The 20,793-nt window shown below is 31.3% G+C and overlaps 2 long non-coding RNA genes across 2 annotated transcripts in view; both read right to left on the bottom strand.

Moving 5' to 3' along the window:
• LOC127713072 (uncharacterized) overlaps positions 1-20,793 on the bottom strand; it is a 261,787-nt gene that overhangs the window by 210,124 nt on the left and 30,870 nt on the right. The window lies entirely within an intron of this gene.
• On the bottom strand, positions 3,525-12,200 carry LOC127713064 (uncharacterized). Its single transcript, XR_007987441.1, has 4 exons — positions 11,983-12,200; positions 7,213-7,390; positions 6,297-6,424; positions 3,525-3,888 (listed from the first exon to the last, which is right to left on the bottom strand). It is a non-coding gene; the product is annotated as an uncharacterized LOC127713064 (long non-coding RNA).

Below are 20,793 nucleotides of genomic sequence, written 5' to 3'. Positions count from 1 at the left end.
ACAACTTACACATTCCTGACTTGGTACATGCATTTTCTTATGTAGAAAATGGTGGATCTTATCTGGTTTTTATAGCTAGCTAAACCTCTCACAGGTTACAGTTGCATACAATTTTATTATAATGACAACAATAAGTGAACAAAACAAACGGACATAATAGATAAAATGTGGGTACATGTACAGTAGTCATCATTATAATTTTAATCAGTGTAAAAACAAACAAGTATGTCAACAAAGAAAAACAAAATGCCATATAGACAAAGAAAATAAGCAAACATTAAAGACAAGAATAAAAAAAAGATTATAGAAACCTGTGCTGAGCATCGTTTTTCTACGTATATATTCATTTATCTATAATACCAAAGAATCAGTCTTAAGTTAAACCTTCAAGTTGATAACATCTTGATATTTGTGTAATCTGTGAACTTTCAATTCATTTCAAGACCCTCAAGAAAATACAAAAGTGAAGAATATTGATAAGCGTTGTTCTCATGGTATTTTATAGTTTCTCTTATATTCTATGTTTTGTATGTCTCATGTAGAACAATACATTGACAATTCTTATACTTTTCAAGATTTCAAACGATTTCGTTAAGTGTTCGGTAATAATGCATCTTTGTAAAGGTCAAACTATAAAGTTTTAAAACAGCCAGCGATATTTTTTTCTTTTTGCAATGCACACGACATACATGCCAAGGAGAAAAGGCAAACAATCCGTAACATATTGGCCGTGTACAAAACAAATCTCCTATTCAAAACAAATTAACAACTTCTGCTTCTGAAACGGTAGTCAGATAGCTGTTTTAGTTAAAACTCAATTTATGTAGCTCTTCTATCATTCGTTATACATGAATGTGATTTTGAGAAAAATGCAAACCTGGACAGAAAAACTGACACTTAAAATTTAATGTTTATGTAACTAAAGTTAAAATATAAAAAAAGAAACATAACGATAAAGCAATGCAATATGGTTGTGTTTATTTTTCCCTTGATGGTTTCGCAATTTTGTTGATGAAACAATACGAATTAAAGAACTTTCAGACATGAAGGGAGATGTATACAAATGTAAATACACTTACTATAAGTTTGTTCTTTTTTACTTTATGAAAATGAGACTGATTTTCTAACTGAAAATACCACTGCATAAATTTTGGGCGTTCGAAGAGTTTTTCTAGATTCAATTCATTAGGAAAGCTTACACCTAAAACTTTGAAAGCTAAGGATGTATAAACGCATCACCGAGCTCACAATTCAGTACGCCTCATCCGCTTTTCTTGTAAATAAGATCTATCAGTGTCGCTCGAATTCATAATGTTGTAATACGAAGTTGGGTACTAAAATAGAAAATTTAGAAAATATATACTATCAATACTAACACAATCTCTACCTTCACGGAGAACACCCTATATGTTATAACGACATTTTTTTACAACAGGTCAATATCATTCAATGTTATTTTCAATTCTACCGTACAAAAATAACCAAATGTGTAATTTCTCAGTTTACGAAATTTAATTGTGCTCATCACTGGTCATCTTATCGGTAGCTGTACTGTGCAGGTTTTTAAATGAGCTATATATTTTATGACTAGAAGCGACATATACATGTATATGCAATGGGATTGAACGCACATTAAGCAGGCTTAACTCCTTTGTGTTTTGTGCATGTAGCAAGTGACGCTGTCTAGACCATATACTGTTCGTTTTATATCTTTTGGTTTTGTTCGTTTTTCGTTTTTTTGTTGTTTTTTTAGGGGTTGGTATTCTATTGTATGCTGTTGCTTGTGACATTTTCTACATAAGGAAATGCTGGTACCAATTCAGGAATATGACAGCTGTTAATTCGTTTTGTTTGTGTTTTAGCTGTTGTTTTTGCCATTTGATAAGGGACTTTCGGTTTTGAATTTGATATTTTGTTATTTTATTTTTTTTTTCTATAACAGCTTTTTAGTAATTCCTGTTTAAATTTTTTAGGTTTTTGACAAGCAAACTCGATGCTAAATATGAAGACGGAAGGAAACACATAATCAGAGTATAAAAAAAAATCGAAACCAAAATCCAAAGGGAAGTATTTATAAAATTTGGAAAAAAGTAGAAACTAGGTCAATGTGTTTCCTTGTTTTGTGATATGAAGGTATTATTCCTGTTAATTGTAATATTGTTTTTATCTCTGTTAAAAGAATAAAGATTAAATTTTGTATTTTATAATAGGATGTTTGATTATTAAACCACTTTCCCGACTTGAAAATCATGAATGCATTTGTAAACAAAAATATTAACATAAAATTAATAAAATATTACTTTACGAAAGTTATAAAAGTGCAGCTACACAGGCAAATTTTGTTCACGTAAATTTCACGTGAAAATCACGTGAATTTCACATGAAATTTTTCACGTGAGATTCACCTCAAACGAGCTTATACATGAAACTCACGTGAAATTTTTCACGTGAAACTCACGTTAAATTTACGTGAATTTCACGTGAATCGAGCTTTCACGTGATATTCACGTGAAATTTTTCACATGAAATTAACGTGAATCGAGCTTTCACGTGAAATTCACGTTAAATTTTTCACGTGAAATTAATGTGAATCGAGCTTTCACATTATTTTTTTTAAATGAAATTAAGGTGAATTGAGTCTCAATCACACAAATTTCACAGTATTTCAGCATATTTTAGATAAGTAAATGCTAATCTAGTACACATTCTATTTTGATATATATAAATATTCTTCTTGGTCTTGAGGATGAATTCATACTTCCATTCTATTTTACTTTCTCTTTGTATCTTAAATTTCTTGGTCCTAAACAATACAAATAATATTTATTCATCAACTCCAACTCACAATATTTTCAATGCAGCAGATAGATTCAATAAAACCAAGAAGGCAAGCAAATATCCAGGGCACCATAGTTCACTCCTAGAACATTTTTGGTTGTGTTCAAGTCTCAATATTTTTGTTAATTTGATGTATGGAAGGTGATTTATTTATAGCATGTATAGAAGATGTATGCACTGATGTATATTTCATTTTTAATATGTATGTATAAGTCTTTTTGTGTTCATCAGTTTTGAGACATTCCAATCACATTATGGACAAGTATTACTTGCAAAAGATGCCAATTCTTCTTATGAGTTTTTTGAAGAAAAAAGGTAGTTCACCCTGCCGCATACTCATGTACTCTGGTCAATTAAAACAGATCATGACATATTGTTTCGACACCTGTCTATTGTTGAGGACTTTTCAGGTGTTTTTGTTGTTGTGTTACTGTCTGATTGATTTATACCTCAAACCTCATTGTATTAATAAACTGAAATAGAAAGTTCTGTGAAATATATTTGATATACCATATTGAAAGTCTTGCTGTTATTTACAACCATTTCTTTCTTATTTCATATATGGTTTTCAGTTTTTCATTTTACCACTGATCTTAAGGTTAAGTCAAAAAGAAAATAAATGGTGACAAACAACAGGCATATACCATTAAAAGATCTCAAAGTTTGGCTTCACAATAAGCTAAAAATTCTTGTTATTTATATATTTATAAAAAATTCATTTTAAAACAAGCATTTTCCATTTTTAGACAGTAACTGTCATGTTGACACAATAATTTGAATTAGAATTGTATGATATACTGAAAGTACTTGTAGTTGAAAAAAAATATATACAATATTTAATTCCTGGTGTTTAGATTTCTAGAATGCACCACGCCCATATCATGACTACATGTTAGTAATGTTTAAGTGTTCTCTCCTGCATATGTAATTGCTACATGTATTTATACACAAGGCTTCCTTCATACATTTGCACTTATCCTTCTAAGATGTTGCTTCCATGATAAAATCCTGTAGTTGCATAATCAGCCATAAACTCTTGGAATACATTTGCTGTAATAAAAAAAAAAAAACCAGCATATATTATTTTGTAAAATATACATCAAATTAAATATTGCCTTACTATTCAAGCAAAAATGATAACATCAATTTAATATTTAAACTTACCGGGTACATATATGTATATACTTTTATAAATTGAGACTTGGATGGAGAGTTGTCTCATTGGCACTCATACAACATCTTCTTATATCTATGTATATAATCATACATGTATATTGTGTGTCGGATTAACTGGAGTGGAATATTAATAGTTGTTGTTTGTTGCTGCACTACTTTTTGATTACCTCTGCTATGGAGCTTGTGGATGTTTGTAATGGTTGAAATTTGCCATGAAATCTGGAATTTGTAAACATTACAGATGGAAATCAAAATGCTCTGATCATTCTGATGATATAAACCTATTTAATATTAATTTCATAAAATTCTAGCAAGAATTGTACACAAGAGCCATAACAATGCAATTTTCCAAATAATTAATGTTTCCAAGGGGCATAACTCTTTTAAAAATGAATGATTGGCACTGATTTTAAAACTTGTCAGACATTGTTGATATAACCTATCAAAATAAGTTTCCTAAAAATTTGACAAGAATTGTGCAAGACATGCAAGTGAGAGCGCTTATAAGGCCAAAGGGATAGACAGACTCCAGGTATTTGTATGTCCCCTCTGTTTTATGGTGCTTGTCCTAAAGATACAAGAATAATTATAAGTTTACGATAAGGACCAAATATACTTAACATTACCAATGATTCATAAAAATATACTGTCAAGCAATTCATATTAAGGTCAAGTTCAGATAAACCAAGCCAGACAGACATGTGCACCTTGCAACATTTACAATTATTGCATACACCAAACTAGAGGCTCCAAGGACCCTGTGTCGCTCACCTGATATTTTTATTTACAATTGATGCATGAAATAATGTAACTGTTATACTTTTGCTTTAGTTTCAGAGATACAAGTCAAAAACTGCATTTTCCCTTTATGTTCTATTTTTAGCCATGTCTGCCATGTTTTTAAAAACTAGATCCCCTAATGATGATTGTGGCCAAGTTTAGTTTATTTGTCTCTGTTGTTTCAGGAGAAGACTGTTGTGAATTAAAAAAAATTACGAAAAATTGTTAAATTTTACTTTAAAGGACAATAACTCCTTATCAGGTCAATTGACTATTTTGGTCATGATGACTTATTTGTAGATCTTGCTTTGCTGAACATTATTGCTATATACAGTTTATCTCTATCTATAATAATATTCAAGATAATAACCAAAAACTACAAAATTTCCTTAAAATTACTAATTCAAAGGCAGCAACCCAACAACAGACAGATATATTATATATCATAATCTGATGAACATATTTTACCCAATGTCAAATTGTCTCTAAATGCTTTACTTTCAGAGATATAATCCAAAAACAGCATTTTACCACTATGTTCCATTTTAAGCAATGTCTGGTAGGCGGGGTCATCAGACACACTTTTTACATTTTGAAATTTGGATAAGTCGTTCTCAAGTTACGGTGCGACATGTTTACGCCGGACAGACAGAAGACATTTGTATACCATAATACAAAAAATGTACATCCCGTCAAAACTTTGACGGATGTATAAAAAGCTGATCTTTTAATTGATTATACATGTAGCATGTATAGTATACACTAAACAGACTAAATTATTAAATCTTAATATTGACCAATGAACCATCCAAATCAGATCATGCATGGTCAGATGAACTCTGTCCAGACAGACATCATGGACATGTACAACTTACAATCATTCCATACATCATATATACTTGACATATTGCCTACAAGAAATAAAAGTTAACATTGACCAATGAACCATGGAAATGAGGTCATTGTTCATTCTAAACACCAAATACAGTTGATCTACTCAAGTTCTGCTTACTATATCTGAGAAAAGGACCGACATGTGTTAATCACGTAACTTTTACCTTGACAGCTCCATGAAGTAAGGTCAGGTGATCCTGTCTCACAGACATGTACGTGTACATATAAACATTGCAAGGAACCAATATTCCAAATACAGATATCCTAATTTACTCATAATGTAAAAAAAAAAAGAAATTCACAAAGCAAAAAAGCCTAAACTTTTTTTCAAGCAGTCGCTGAACCATTAAAATGTGATCCAACATGGCCAACCAACATATGATGGACAGAAACATTGTAAAAAAAGGCATCTGTATACAATTTATGAAACATCCAAGTCTACTACCCTATGAAATATACATTGTAAAGCTTAATAATACAAATAGTAAAACCCAGCCATGCCAGCAGCCACTACCTTATGCATGAACTTCCCTTTTTTGAAATTGCCTTCAGTATTTTTGTTATTGTTATACCATTTGGACTATTAATACTGTAACAAATATACATACCAGTTACATATACATGTATTGTAGATATAGGATCTCCTCTACGTCTTATCCCATCATTAATCATATTAATTTCATTGAAACATATGATGTGTATTACTTCCATTCCACTGACATCTGAGGAGTTAATTCTGAAAATTTAAATTCCTGTGATTATCACGTAAAACACCTGAAATTGATGCACTGCTTTCCAATAAAAAATAAATTGGCAATACAGTTCTGTCTAGGTCATGTTGGTGAATATTTCAAAAAAAATATTTAACGAGAGAGAAAATAAGTGTCAGTTTTTTAAAAATTTATATTACCAATACTGGTAATTAGAATGTCACTAGTTTTCTGATTTGAATTGACATTTATTGTTATTCATTTTTTCAGGATCTTGTACAGCTGACACTACAGTATGGTTTTGTTCATTGTTGTGGGTCATACAGTGACCTAAAATTTCTTACATCCCCTTCATGTCGACTGGCAGAAAGTTTTCTCATTGGCAATCCTACCCATCTCCTTATTTTTAAAATACTAAATATTTTCTATCTGTGACAATAAAATTTTATTGATTTAATATAAAGGTATTTTGATCAACACTATGAGGCAATGTTCAAAACACTCTGTCATTGTCAGCGATCAAATTTATTTTAACTCCAATGGCAATGTATTTGTGCAAGACCCAAAAGTACTGCACATGTACATGATATACCCACATACATGTACATATACAATGTACTTAATAAATCAGTGAGACATAAAATGTAGGTCAAAAAGATATCATGCTGCATCATAATTTATACAATGCAAGTCATAATCATGTACATGATATTTGAACTTTATAATAGTAAAGGATAGATAGTCTGACCAGTAATAAAGCCACACAACACTGTGTGACAACAGTGAAATATAAGTCACCCATAGATCCACATACCATTATTGCAGGTCTTTTGTATATACAATGTATACGTTTAAGGTTACTTAGAATTGGCTGTCGACATACATGTACACATGCCAGTACTGTCATGCATTTTCAGAGTCATTGGACCCTAGGTTACTCCAGTCCATTATCAGTCAACTCCTCTGACCATTTGTTGTAATACAATGTACTGCTGAAAGGGAGAAAACAGTACTTTATTAACAGCATGTAGATGCAAGACTATAAAAAGTATTCAAAGAGTTTTGCAAACAATTAGCTTATATATTTATTGTTTACTAATATTAAACACGTATTATCAAACATCAAAAAGCAATGGATTGAAGTTGCTATTAACATGATTAAGAACAACAAAGAAAAATTAAAGTTAAATTTTTTACCCTTTGGACCTTTATTATGGTCCAATATCAAAAATCTAAATACATGGTTAGATTCAGCATATCAAAGAATCCAAAGAATTCAGTTTTTGATGAAATCAATCAAAGTTTAATTTTGGACCCTTTTGACCTCAATGTGGACCAATTTGATAACGGGGCCCAAAAATCAAAAAACTAAATACATGGTTAGATTCAGCATATCAAAGAACCCCCATACATTCAATTTTTTTTTTAAATCAAACTAAGTTTAATTTTGGACCCCAATTTGGACCAACTTGAAAACTGGGCCCAAAATCAAAACTCTAAATACATGTTTAGATTCAGCATATCAATGAACCCCAAGAATTCAATTTTTGTTAAAATCAAACTAAGTTTAATTTTGGACCGAAAAAAAATCCCCCCCCAAATTTTTTGAACCCCCTTATGATTCATCACCCCCAAACTCAATCCCAGCCTTCCCTTTCTGGTATGGTACCTTGCAGTACAATTTCAGAGAGATCCATACACTTGAACACAAGTTATTATCTGGAAACTAGAAAATGCTTATTTTTGGCCCTTATTCCTAAACGTTTAGGGCAATTACCCCCAAACTCAATTCCAGCTTTCCCATAGTGATATGGAACCTTGTAATACAATTTCAGAAAGATCCATACACTTACACACAAGTTATTGTCATGAAATTAGAAAAATGCTTGTTTTTGCCCCTTTTTTGGCCCCTAATTCCTAAAATTTTGAGGCAATTACTCCCAAATTCAATCCCAGCATTCCCTTTGTGATATGGAACCTTGTGGTACAATGTAAAAAAAATGCTTATTTTTGGCCCCTAATTCCTTAACTTTTGGTACCATAACCCCCAAAATCAATCCCAACCTTCCTTTTGTGGTATTGAACGTTATGGTAAAATTTCATAGAGATCCATTCACTTAAACTAAAGTTATTGTGCGAAAACCAACGTGTCTTCGGACGACAACAACGCCAACGTCATACCAATATACGACTGCAAAAATTGTTTGCGGTCGTATAAAAATGTTGCAAATAAGAAATTTTGTCAATTTGTAGTTTTACCAACATTTTAAACATACAGTTTTAGTTTATATCTAATTATTAGTAAAATTGAAATAAATGAACCTTTTGCTTTATTTAAATAGCATGGTTTTTGCCTTTGATGCAATAATTCAGCTATCAATTTGATTTTTGTTGAAAAAATGCTAAAATAAAGGCTTTAAATAATGAACTTTCCTTTCTTAACAGATAATAAAATTTTACTGTTCACCATCAAAATTTTACTGTTCGTGGGTGTTGAAATTAGGGGGGGGGGATTAAAATAATAATACTTAGAGAAGTGATTTTTTAAAATAAATAGAGGTCATGGAGGTATGATACTTAAACAAGTGATTTTCATGTCAATATCCCAGATTCAGTACAAGGTTATCATTTGACATGACTGGACATGCTATAAACACAGATGTCGGTTCTGGTAATTTTAGCAACATAATTAGTCCATGTATTATACATTTAAAGCTACAATAAAATTAAATCACTCAGTCTAGTGATTTATTTGTACATGTACTACTTAAATTGGTGATTATTGAAGAATGACAACTCTTACTTCCAACATTTGTGGACACAATGTCATTTGAATCAGTGATTTAGAAAATCACTCATTTAAGTAAGTCCCCTGAAAGATTAAAAACAGATCCAAAAATACAAGATAAGTTTAATTCAGCATATTAAAGTACCCGAAAAATCCAAGACTTTGCATTAAACTTCATTGAAATTGGTCAAGAAATAGGTAACTTGTACAGTGTATTAGAAAAGTATTGTTTAGGCCCCTTAGGCCAGGGTTTTTTTATTTGTTGGTTTACGGATCCGCTGACCCTATTTTTCTGATTTGCAGAATAAAAATAAAATTGACCATTCATGCTTTTTTATTCCCGCTGACCCTTTGCAATTTTTCCATTTATAAAAGGGCATAACTCTAGAACGGTTAAAGTGACGCCACCAAAATTCAAACTTGATCTGTGTTTTGTGGTAATAAGCATTGTGTATAAGTTTCATAACATTTGGTTGAGACAAACTTAAGTAAGAGAACGGAAACTTAAGATTTTGCAATTTTTCCATTTATAAAGGGGCATAACTCTAGAACGGGTAAAGTGATGCCACCAAAATTCAAACTTGATCTGTGTTTAGTGGTAATAAGCATTGTGTATAAGTTTCATAACATTTGGTTGAGGCAAACTTAAAGTAAGAGAACGGAAACTAAAAATTTTGCAATTTTTCCATTTATAAAGGGGCATAACTCAGTGTTCTAGCCAGGATTTGAAAAGGGCAGGGTGCTAGTCAGAAAAAGGGCAATTTTACACGTAAATGTCATTGAAAAAAGGGCAATTTAACGTGTAATTTTCATTGAAAGAAGGGCAATTGATTAAGCCTCATAATTAATTAGCATATAACTTAGGCACTATGGTAAAATCAAGTTTCAGTTAAAATGGAGTAATATAATTCAATACTTTTGGCAAAAATTTTTATGGTTTATTTCAAAGTTCATGATGTTGAGACACTCTTTAGCATCTTTAGTTTAGTATATAGGGAACTTAAACTTATATTTAACACAATATACATTTATTTCCAGTGACAGAGGGAGATATGAAGATTTGTTCACCCAAGAATATTCATATTTCATGAGGGCTCTGCTTTTCGTCCTGTTTCTAAAGCTTATACAAATAAATTAAATATTTTCCGACAATGTACATATATTGTATATTTATGTTTATTAAAGCTGAGCAATAATAATTCATGGAACTAGAATTTAAGCGATGACAAGATAGCAAACCAAACATTTTGTTAGTAAGGTGAAATATATTTTTTCTGTCTTGAAAGATATTTTTTTTCTTTTTATTCTCGACCGACCGACTCGACTTTTTCATGTGTAAAAAAACCCTGGCCTTACCATGCTAACTCCTGAATGGTTAAGGCCATAACCCTCCAAAATCAATCCCAACCTTCCTTTTTTTGGTATGAACCTTGAGGTTCAATTTCATAGATATCCTTAGAAATGTATGGGATTTGCTCATAATTGAAGGCCGTACCGTGACCTGTAGTTATTTACTTCTATGTCATTTGATCTCGGATGGAGAGTTGTCTAATTGGCAATTATACCACATCTTCTTATTTTTATATTATATTCAAATTAATGTATGGAAACCAGAAAATCCTTGTTTTTGGGCCCTAAATTCATTATTGTTTATGCAACTTGTCATGGTAAAACTATACAACAATCAGGATTCATGACAATTACCAAATCAATATCTCCTAGTATAACAAACAAAAAAAGTGAAAAACAGATTATTTGCCTGAATTTTCTAAGTCCAATGACCATAGCTATGCAAAGAAAAACATCTCAACAGAATAAATATTGAACTTGATCTGTAAATTTGTCATGGTAAAACTATATACAATGTATAAATATCAAATCAATATTTTCAAGCATTACTTAAAGTCCCCTTGGCTTTGCTGGTAAGGGACTAATAAACATTTAAATATTTGTTATCATGGTTTTATCTATTTCAATCATGCATGTATGTTTTTCAATTTTCAGAAATAATTGTTTTTTTAAAGTTGCATGTAAATTCTCAAAGTATAACCTGTGACGAAAAAGTTGGTTATACAACTTCAACTAAAGTGTGTATCCTTGTGTTTGTGCTGTGTTGTTGAGTGTATTAGTTTCAGGTCGTGCCTTTCACTCGTACACAGTGTCACTGATTACAGTGTTACAGGATTACCCTAGAAAAGAACTGGTAGCGTGATTGATGGAATCCTGGTGTAGTCTGAAAGAAGTCTTGCCAGTGAACATAAACACAAAGTTGATTAAAAGTTCAATTCTCATTACTGAATTATTCAAAATCCAAAGTAACAGTAATATAAGTTTACAACATCTATTAAAACTGCAGGCTCAACAATACAGTGGCATAATCTTAAATCTCTGAAGTACATTTCTCTGGTACACAAAATCGTAACTCCTTCTCTACAGCTATTTCTCTTTTTTATACCTCTATTTACCCTAGTAACCTGATTACAATATGGTTAAATGACTCTGAACAAAGAAATAATCAACCGGAGCTAGGGCTACAGGAGCCCGGAGCTGAGGTCAATTCATAGAATCATACATTATTTTTTCAAACCATGAGTTGGATGACGAAGATGGAATTTTTTCTTCGAGTTTTCTTGTTTTGTATCAACTTTTGAGTATACATGTGTGTGTGTCTAATAGGTGTTTATTTTAAACGGAGTTTTACAACTGTGAACTGATCAGGACAAAAGACGAAAAGTTGAAAAAAATTCTCACTATTTCTGTTTATTTCTGCACTATTAAATCATTTATTTGAGTTACCTGTTTTATTTCCTCGAGTTTCTATGCGTTCATAACTCCTTGATTGTGTTTGTCTCGTTAAATAAACAGAAACAAGTACTTGTTCAAGTTCTTGTCAGTTGCAATTGGCTACCGGCGTCTTCAATTTGCATCATTCATCTGAATCATTCAAGCGTTTTAAAAACCGACCTCCGGTCCCGGATATCGTCACGAAGAATAGTTATCCATGACCATGTGCAAATAGTACATGCTGGTTTCCCCATTCAATAGTCTATTATAGACCAATATCCAGTGTTTCTAAGAATAATCAGCATCCCGACTTTACTGACTCAATTCATTTTTAAAATGATATTTACTGCTTAAAGTCCTGACTAAGTAAGACATATAAATGAACAAATAACAAATTCGTTTGTTTACAAGCATCATTTACATAGGAGCACCCCTTTAGTAGAGCATAAAGTTTAACCCTTAAAACTGTTTGATATATTTTAATATAATATAAACTATATTGTTAGATAGAATTTCAATGAAGTTATTTCATTTAGTTGAAGAATATATCGATATCTTTAATCCAATTAACAGCCTGTCTAATTGGCAATCATTATCCCTCACATTTATTACAGCTAAATAATATTAGAGACATTATTTAAATCAATTTAATGCCTCTGGTAATAATTTAATGTCAATCAATAATTTTCGATAACATACATAGCACATTAATGCATTTGCCTGGGACACTATATAGGACTTAAAATATATTTATTATCTATAAATTTTAAAAGATAATTAAAAATATTTGAAAATTATACAGCATTTTTAGGTGTAAAATTCCTGGTTTTTCATGTTTCAAGACTGTAGTTTTTTTTTTAATAAATAATATCAGATCTATCGAAGTTGTAAATTTAACCAACCATTCGCTATAAATTAACAAATTATTTCAGACAATCCTTAATTTTCTCCTTAAAACATACTTATTAATAAGCCAAATAAAAATATACATTGGCGGATTTAGAACTTTTCATAGGGTGGGAGCACTAACTGACCTTAAACATGGGGGAAGGGGGGGGGGGGGGCTCCAGTCATGCTTCAGTGATTCCCTATATAATCAACCAAAATTTTTCCCACAAAAGGGGGGGGGGGCAGATGATATATGTAGTTACCCTAACTACCCTACTTTTTAGTCTTAATAATAGCCTACAAATTTTTTTGTCATTTTTCATTAAGCACTGTTAAGTCAGAATGTTACTCCCATAGACTCATTGAATGTAAAAAAAAAAACACAACATAAAATTTAAATAAATCCCTACCTAGTTACTACTGAAATTATAAAATTAATATTTAGTTTAAAATGTTTTTCCCATTGATTGACAAACCCTGACTACTCATTAACTCAAAAGGAAAAATTGAGAAATCTTGATCATTATAAAAAGGTTTATAAAATATTTTGAAGTGTACCAACACATAAATTGCAATCCAGTTGATACACATACAATCCCTGAAAGAAGATATTTTCTTTTTTCTTTCTTTTTTTTAGATGAGGGAGTAGTTAGCATTTACCGCTTTTGTATAATCATATTAAATCAAACATTTTTCATATTTCTGATAGCAAAGCAGTTTTAAAAATATACTGCACTTCCAATATGTATACTTTGACATGTTTGATAAACATTCAATTTAACATTTATTGACAACATTTGGCCCAATAAAATTCTTTTCAGCACACTTACTTATTTTTATTCATATGTCCTATTGTTAATCTTATGTGTGGTTCAAAGCTCAAAATTGCACTTGACTTATAAGTTTGAGGAAAAGTTTAATACACAGCAAAAAAGGGAGATAACTCAGGTTTTGAAGTGATATTCATTATCAATTTTTTTCTTTGCAATTATGGAAAGTAAAGGATCTTAATTACAGTAACAGGAATCTATTTCAAAAGCTGGAGTTACCTCCCATATTTTATAAGAGTACAAAAATAAAGGAAACTTTAAATGTGTGAAAGAAATTAAGTTTACTGATAAATGAAAATAGAAATATTACTGATAAATCAATATTAGCCCATCAATATATTCTAAGTATCTTAGGAATTTGAAATCAAAGATACAAATTCTACCATTATTGCTCTACTAGAGATAAATATAAACAGTGATAGAAAATACAACTCAAAACCAACACTGATCTTTTTGTAGTTGCATCTAATCCACTATCAAGGGAGATAATTCATGCGAAATAAAAAGATAAATATTAATCATTTGATGGTTATATGTCCCCCTTTAATGTAAATTATATTAAAGTGCTAGTAAAAATGTTCTCCTGAGTATGTTTTTAAAATGTTTATTGTGAAATTTTGTTAGAATTTGTTAATTTTTGTATTTCAAACAAATAAAATATCTATATTCTTATTCTAATTCTTCTTCAATAATTATTTTTACATTTTGGCGATTATGTCAAAATGGCAATAATTAGTGCACACACTTAATTATTTTAAACAGTGATTTTATCTTGTGCAAAACCAACCACGTAAGCACATTATATAAAAAATTAGCCTTGGTCAGATCAAATGAATTTCACGTGAATTTCACGTTAGTCAGATCATGTGAAATTCACCTGAGTCAAATCATGTGAAATTCACGTGAGTCAAATCATGTGAATTTCATGTGAGTGAGATCACGTGAATTTCACGTGAAAAAAAGTTTATGTGAAATTCACATGAATTTCACATGAGTTTCACGTTAACAAGTTCACGTTAAATTCACGTAAGTCAGATCATGTGAGTTTCACGTGAATTTCATGTGAATTTCACGTGAAAACTGTTCACGTGAAATTCACATGAAAAATTCACGTGATATTCACGTGAGCAAAAATTCACGTGAAATTCATGTGAAACTCACATGAATTTTACGTGACTTTCACGTGAAATGAGACTCACGTGAAATTCACGTGAACAAAATTTGCCTGTGTAAGACAAATTATATAGCTGTCCTTGGAAAGTTTCGGTAGTGTTCTTTAGTATTATAAGGCTGGATTTGTAAAAGTAATAAGAAAATCAAATTCATTTTAGCAAATAATTATAAAAAACAGATATGAAGCTTTGTGTTCCTTGTTTATTGTCGACCATTAATATTTAACTTTTCCTCGTTTCATCACTTCCGTGTCAACTTTATCAAAAAATTGAAATTTGCTACACACATTTCCCAAGAAATTAAACAAAAGAAAGTGAACTTAATCAAAACCATGCCCTCCCAACATGTTACACGTTACAAATTTTGCTAAGCAAGAAGGTTTTGTACAAAGAAAGGTTCATTCAAATATAGATATCTCATTTATAATGTTCTCGTCCTAATATGCGTGTAGTATATGCCACTGGACGTTTATAAACAGAAACCTTTTTGCATTTTTTGTGTGTTCATGACCCTGTTCAAACACGTTTATCCCATTCGACCCGGAGTGCATGTGACGGATCATATTACATAGCGGCAACTTAAACATAAAGTTTAATAAATTCTGTTGTGTGCCTTCATACAAGAGAGAGGTTTAGCTAGCTTTAAAACCAGGTTCGATTCACCATTTTTTACATAAGAAAACGCCTGTACCAAGTCAGGAATATGACAGTTGTTATCCATTTGTTTGATATGTTTGAGCTTTTGATTTTGCCATTTCATTAGGGACTTTCCGTTTTGAATTTTTCCTCGGAGTTCAGTATTTTTGTGATTTTACTTTTTTCCACTCTTACTCGACAGAGGAGTCTTTACACAGATTTATTCTATAAGGATGTAGTAACGGTACTGTTGTCAAGTCATTAATGATTGCCTTTATGGAATTAACATCGATTTACTCATAAGGTCTTTGCAACGGAAAAAAACACATTCATTATAGGATTCAACGCCTTTTAAAAGGAATTTATAGGTGTATAACATGTATAAACTCGACCTATTTACTCACAAACAAATAAAAGTCCGATAAAACTGCTTTCCACCTGGAGAAATAAACGGGGAAAAAATGTACTCCATGAAATTTGCTATCTGAAGAAAAATAAACAACAAACATATCTTTTTAACATGTTTTGTGTTTATTATTTAATTAAGCGATGAACGCGAAATGAAAATGAAAAAGTTCCGTCAACTTCGTCTATCAAAATTATAATATCTTCAATCGTCACTACCAAAAGCCCTCTCGACCAATTATAGAAACGAATTCCCTAATATGCAAATCATATAAGAATTATTCTGAATTTAACCAGTAGTTGGCATGCTATGGGTTATGTTCTTCTTGTATAATTTATGATTGCATGACACTCAATCCTTAACGGGAGGGATTTTAGTTGATTTTCTTTTGATGAGGACATAATAGGTCGATTAGTTAAGGTCTAGAGAAAACATGTCAGATACTGTAAGTTGTTCCTATCTAATTTATGTTGATTAATGTCATTTTGTTTGGTTTCTACTGTTGCCTATTGTTAAATCGGACTCTGATATCTTTGAACTAAGTTTTACTGTCCGTTTTTGATTCCACATTGGTAATATGTATAGTGGAGGGTTTGAATCTCACAAAATATGTTTAACCCTGCCGCATTTTTGCGCCTGTGCCCAGGCAGGAATCTGTAACTTTTCTTAGTCTTTTGTGGTTTTCTGATTGTTTCGGATTTAAGTCTGTGGCGTCCATTTAACTGAAATTGTTTACGGGCTGTTTTCTGCTTTTTGGTAGGGTTGTTTTCTCATTAACAGATTTACCGTTTCCATTCTCTATTTTATTCGAAACCTAATGAAATATAAGTTAAGGCTTCCAGGGGGCAGCCAAAAATGTTCGTTGTGTAGTTTTAATTGCCAACATTGTATGGTAAGTCTATCGTGACATTATACAGATATAACATCGTGCTATCATAGCTCAACATCTTGAATTTTAATCTGTAAGTCTTATAGTTTTTTTAGTGATCATATTGTATGGGAAGCCTATAGTGACATTATAAGGATTTATCATATTTAGTACTTGTTACTTGTTAAAAGATGGAAACTCCAGACTTGTATCGTATATCCTGTATCAGACCTCCCGTATCCACCCCCAGTTTTTGGTGGGGTTCGTGTTGCTTAGTCTTTGGTTTTCTATGTTGTGTCATCTGTACTATTATTTGTCTGTTTGTCTTTTCATTTTTGGCCATGGCGTTGTCAGTTTGTTTTCGATCTATGAGTTTGACTGTCCCTCAAGTATCTTTCGTCCCTCTTTTACCCTGTATCGCACCCCTTTCGAAACATTTTTCGGAAACTGTTTTCGAAACTCATCAGATGTTATCCGCTTGAAATTTCAGCAGAAAATGTCTTCCAAATTAAGACGCAGTCAAAGCTAAACATTTCCAATAAATATATGGCTTGTTGAATTATTTCTTAAATAACCTATAGAAAATATGTGATTCATCCTTATAATTCTCAACCCAAACATTATAGTTTTCGTTGGATTCTTTTTACTGTCAAATCAACAGTTGACATGTCGAAACTAAGGAATTAACGTGATATAGCAGCTTGCTATCTTAGCTTAACATATGTTCAATGTTTACTTTCATCTGTTCATTGTGTAGTTTTGAGTAAGCATATTTTGTGATAAGCATTTCGTTACATTATAGTGATGTAGCAATGAGCTCTCTTAGCTAAGCATCATGTATTTTCAGCTCTACGTCTTGTAGTTTTTAAACAACATTTTATATGATAAACCTAAAAATATATCGTAAATAACACAATCTGCCGAACAATTCTTTTTGATACGTACATGACGTACTCAGTATCATAAATTTTAGGTCTGCATTTTATGTCACATTTATCATTGCAAATAACGTTGATGACTGAGCATTCATTATTCAGTTGCAACTTAACATCAAGTGATTTCAACTTCATATCATGTGGTTAAAACTCACCGTAACGTGCAATTTGCTTTGAATTAGTTACATGTACTTTTCATTATACTATGATCACAACTTAAGCACTTGCAATTTCCAGTCAACATAGCATATATTCAACTTAACAACTGTAACTTTAAGTTAGCAACTTGAGGACTCGGTTCATCATCACGCTGTTTAACTTTTCATTAAAAGCTTCAGTAACTGATGCTTTATAAAAAGAGGTGGTATAATTGCCAATGAGACAACGCACCACAAGAGACCTAATAACACAGAATTTAATAACAAAAGGTCACCATACGGCAATAGTTTCATATGATTGCATATTCTGTTATCATAAAAAGTAGTTGTCATTAAATATTGTAAATATCAATAATTAATAAAAAAATATGTATTAACAATAAATGATTATTTTGTGATATATACGTCATTATTTAAATTTGATAAATATTTTATTTACATGTATGCTTTGCAATCGACATCTTCATCATTTGAATTTCAGCTATATCAAGTACAATAGAGTTCACTTTGGATGATACTGTTTATTAGTTGGTAGACAAATTATGTTTTATGAAGATCTAATTTCAAATCTGGAATGTTACAATTAACTATTTCAATTCATAAGATAATAAAAAAATAAGAATTTGCAAATTTACATCTCACCCCCTTTTTTCATTAATTGTGTATTTACCTTGTGTCTTGGATCAAGTGTATTCGTTCAGTGTATGTTCACGTGTTTTTGTTAATATGTCTTTTGATTGAGTTAAACCATTTCAATTGATATTTTATAGTGTCTATAGTTTGTCTTTCTATATATGTCGTGATATTACACTTTTGTTTTAGGTAAGGGTAAAGGTTAGCACCTATTAAAACGTTTAAACCCGCTGCATTTGTTTGCACCTGTACTAAGTCAGGAATATGATGTTCAGTAGTTGTCGATGTGGTTCATAAGAGTTTCTCGTTTCTCGTATTTTATATAGATTAGACCGTTGGTTTCCCTGTTTGAATGGTTTTACACGTCTAGTCATTTTTGGGGCCCTTTATAGCTTGCTGTTCCATGTGAGCCAAGGCTCCGTGTTGAAGACCGTACTTTGACCTATAATAGTTTAATTTTACAAATTGTGACTTGGATGGAGAGTTTTTCTCACTGGCACTCATACCACATCTTCTTATATCTCTCATATGAGAGCAAGTCACGATGCATTTTTTCGAGAAGTCCATCAGTAAAGATGATTAATCTATCAAATTCCTACTGATAAGACAAATGCATTTAGACATTGAAAATATTATATTTGATTCGAATTTTATAGAAATACCGCAAGAACTGTGGACGTAAGAGCACTTCCCATATACCTCTTTACGTACCAAAGGACTAAACTCCTGTAAAAAATTTAAGCGACGCTGATTTTCGAACTGATATAATAATGCTTAAGATGATTTTATCTAAAAAAAATATTTAGAGCCTCGTCGGCCGAGTGGTCTATGTAGTCGAACTATCAAGTAGACAGCGACACATGCAAAGCATGCGGTTTATATGCAGAAAACTTGTTACAAGTGTTTGCTCTATGTCCAGAGATGACTCCAATACATCACTTTTTCTAAAATATTTTACACAACATTTTTATCTATTATCCCCCTAATGCTGTGCATTTGATAAGTTATGAGAAATTGATGGTATTTGGATACCTAAGTCGTTCAATGATTGTGAACACATATTTTTTTTAACTTTTTCTGATTGTAGCTAGATTATGCATCTTCAAAACACGCAATCTTAAAGTGTTTCATGATACAGATATAGCTAGAGTGAGACTATTCCAACTCACAATTAGAAAATATATAGAATATGCATACAATTATTACAAAATGAAACACCTAAAGATTTTTTACAACTATGTTTTTACTTTAATACGCAAAAATTTCTTAAAAAACATTGCAATTGACAACATTTATTTTTAAATCATGTGAAGTTAATATATCAAATTGATTACACTTGATAATCAAGTAAGTTTTTTTACTATTTTTTAGATCAATGGCTAAACATATTTTTATTGACACGTTTAACGTTAATCTATACATTTGTATGTACCTTAATAAAACATAGAAACTAAAGAAATATTTGACGGATAACCTTTGGGTCAGAACAAATGTGCAGTGGTGTTCCAAAGGTAACTCTAATACTTATAACAAGGCACTTTGGTAGAACACCCCTCCTTCAAGAATAATACAGCTATTATTGGGGTATAAAGGTGTAATACCAACATTGATTTTCCCCTATTAGTCTTTGTTTAATTTGCACTTTTCAAAAAATTGTGCAGAATTTATCTTTGTTTCAAATAAAGAAATACTTGGCATGAGTAAAGTTTTATCCTGTCCAGTATTATTGAAAAAAATTTCACATAATATTTCATTGCATATAAGAAAATAACCATCACTGGAAGTTAACCAATCAAATTTTCCCCCTTTTTTAACCTGTGTACAAGCTTTAGTAACCATGTAACCTCAAGTTTCCAAAATATTCTATAGAAACCCCAAATAAAAAAATACTGGTGCTTTGAAATACCCAAGATATATGTTTATGACCCAGAAATGTTTTACTGCAATGAAATGTAGGATCAATTACCTACAACTGTCAAATTCAAGGGAATATTTTTTTTCGACCTATTTTCGTATGCAACCGGATGTGACGTACTATGATTTAGTGGTATTACACCTAAAATCAGAGCGCTTTCTTGCTCAGGGTCGATTGTCATAAGTCTACGAAGACATAAGACCAAGGTACGGTACGTTGATATTTGAGATTGTTGTCTCTTATTTATTTTGGATACTGTTACAGAAAGTTTAATAAAAAAACAGGTTGGTGCCTGTTAGAAATACGGACTTGTACAAGTTAGAGTTTACAAGCTGAACCGTATTGTTGTACTGTGTTGGAAAGGTTTGATAATTTGTAGGGT

Source organism: Mytilus californianus, unplaced genomic scaffold, assembly GCF_021869535.1.
Source record: "Mytilus californianus isolate M0D057914Y unplaced genomic scaffold, xbMytCali1.0.p SCAF_8, whole genome shotgun sequence".
Classification (NCBI taxonomy): domain Eukaryota; kingdom Metazoa; phylum Mollusca; class Bivalvia; order Mytilida; family Mytilidae; genus Mytilus; species Mytilus californianus.
The sequence above is the reverse complement of the archived record's forward strand: the minus strand, read 5'-3'. Positions and strand labels throughout refer to the sequence as shown.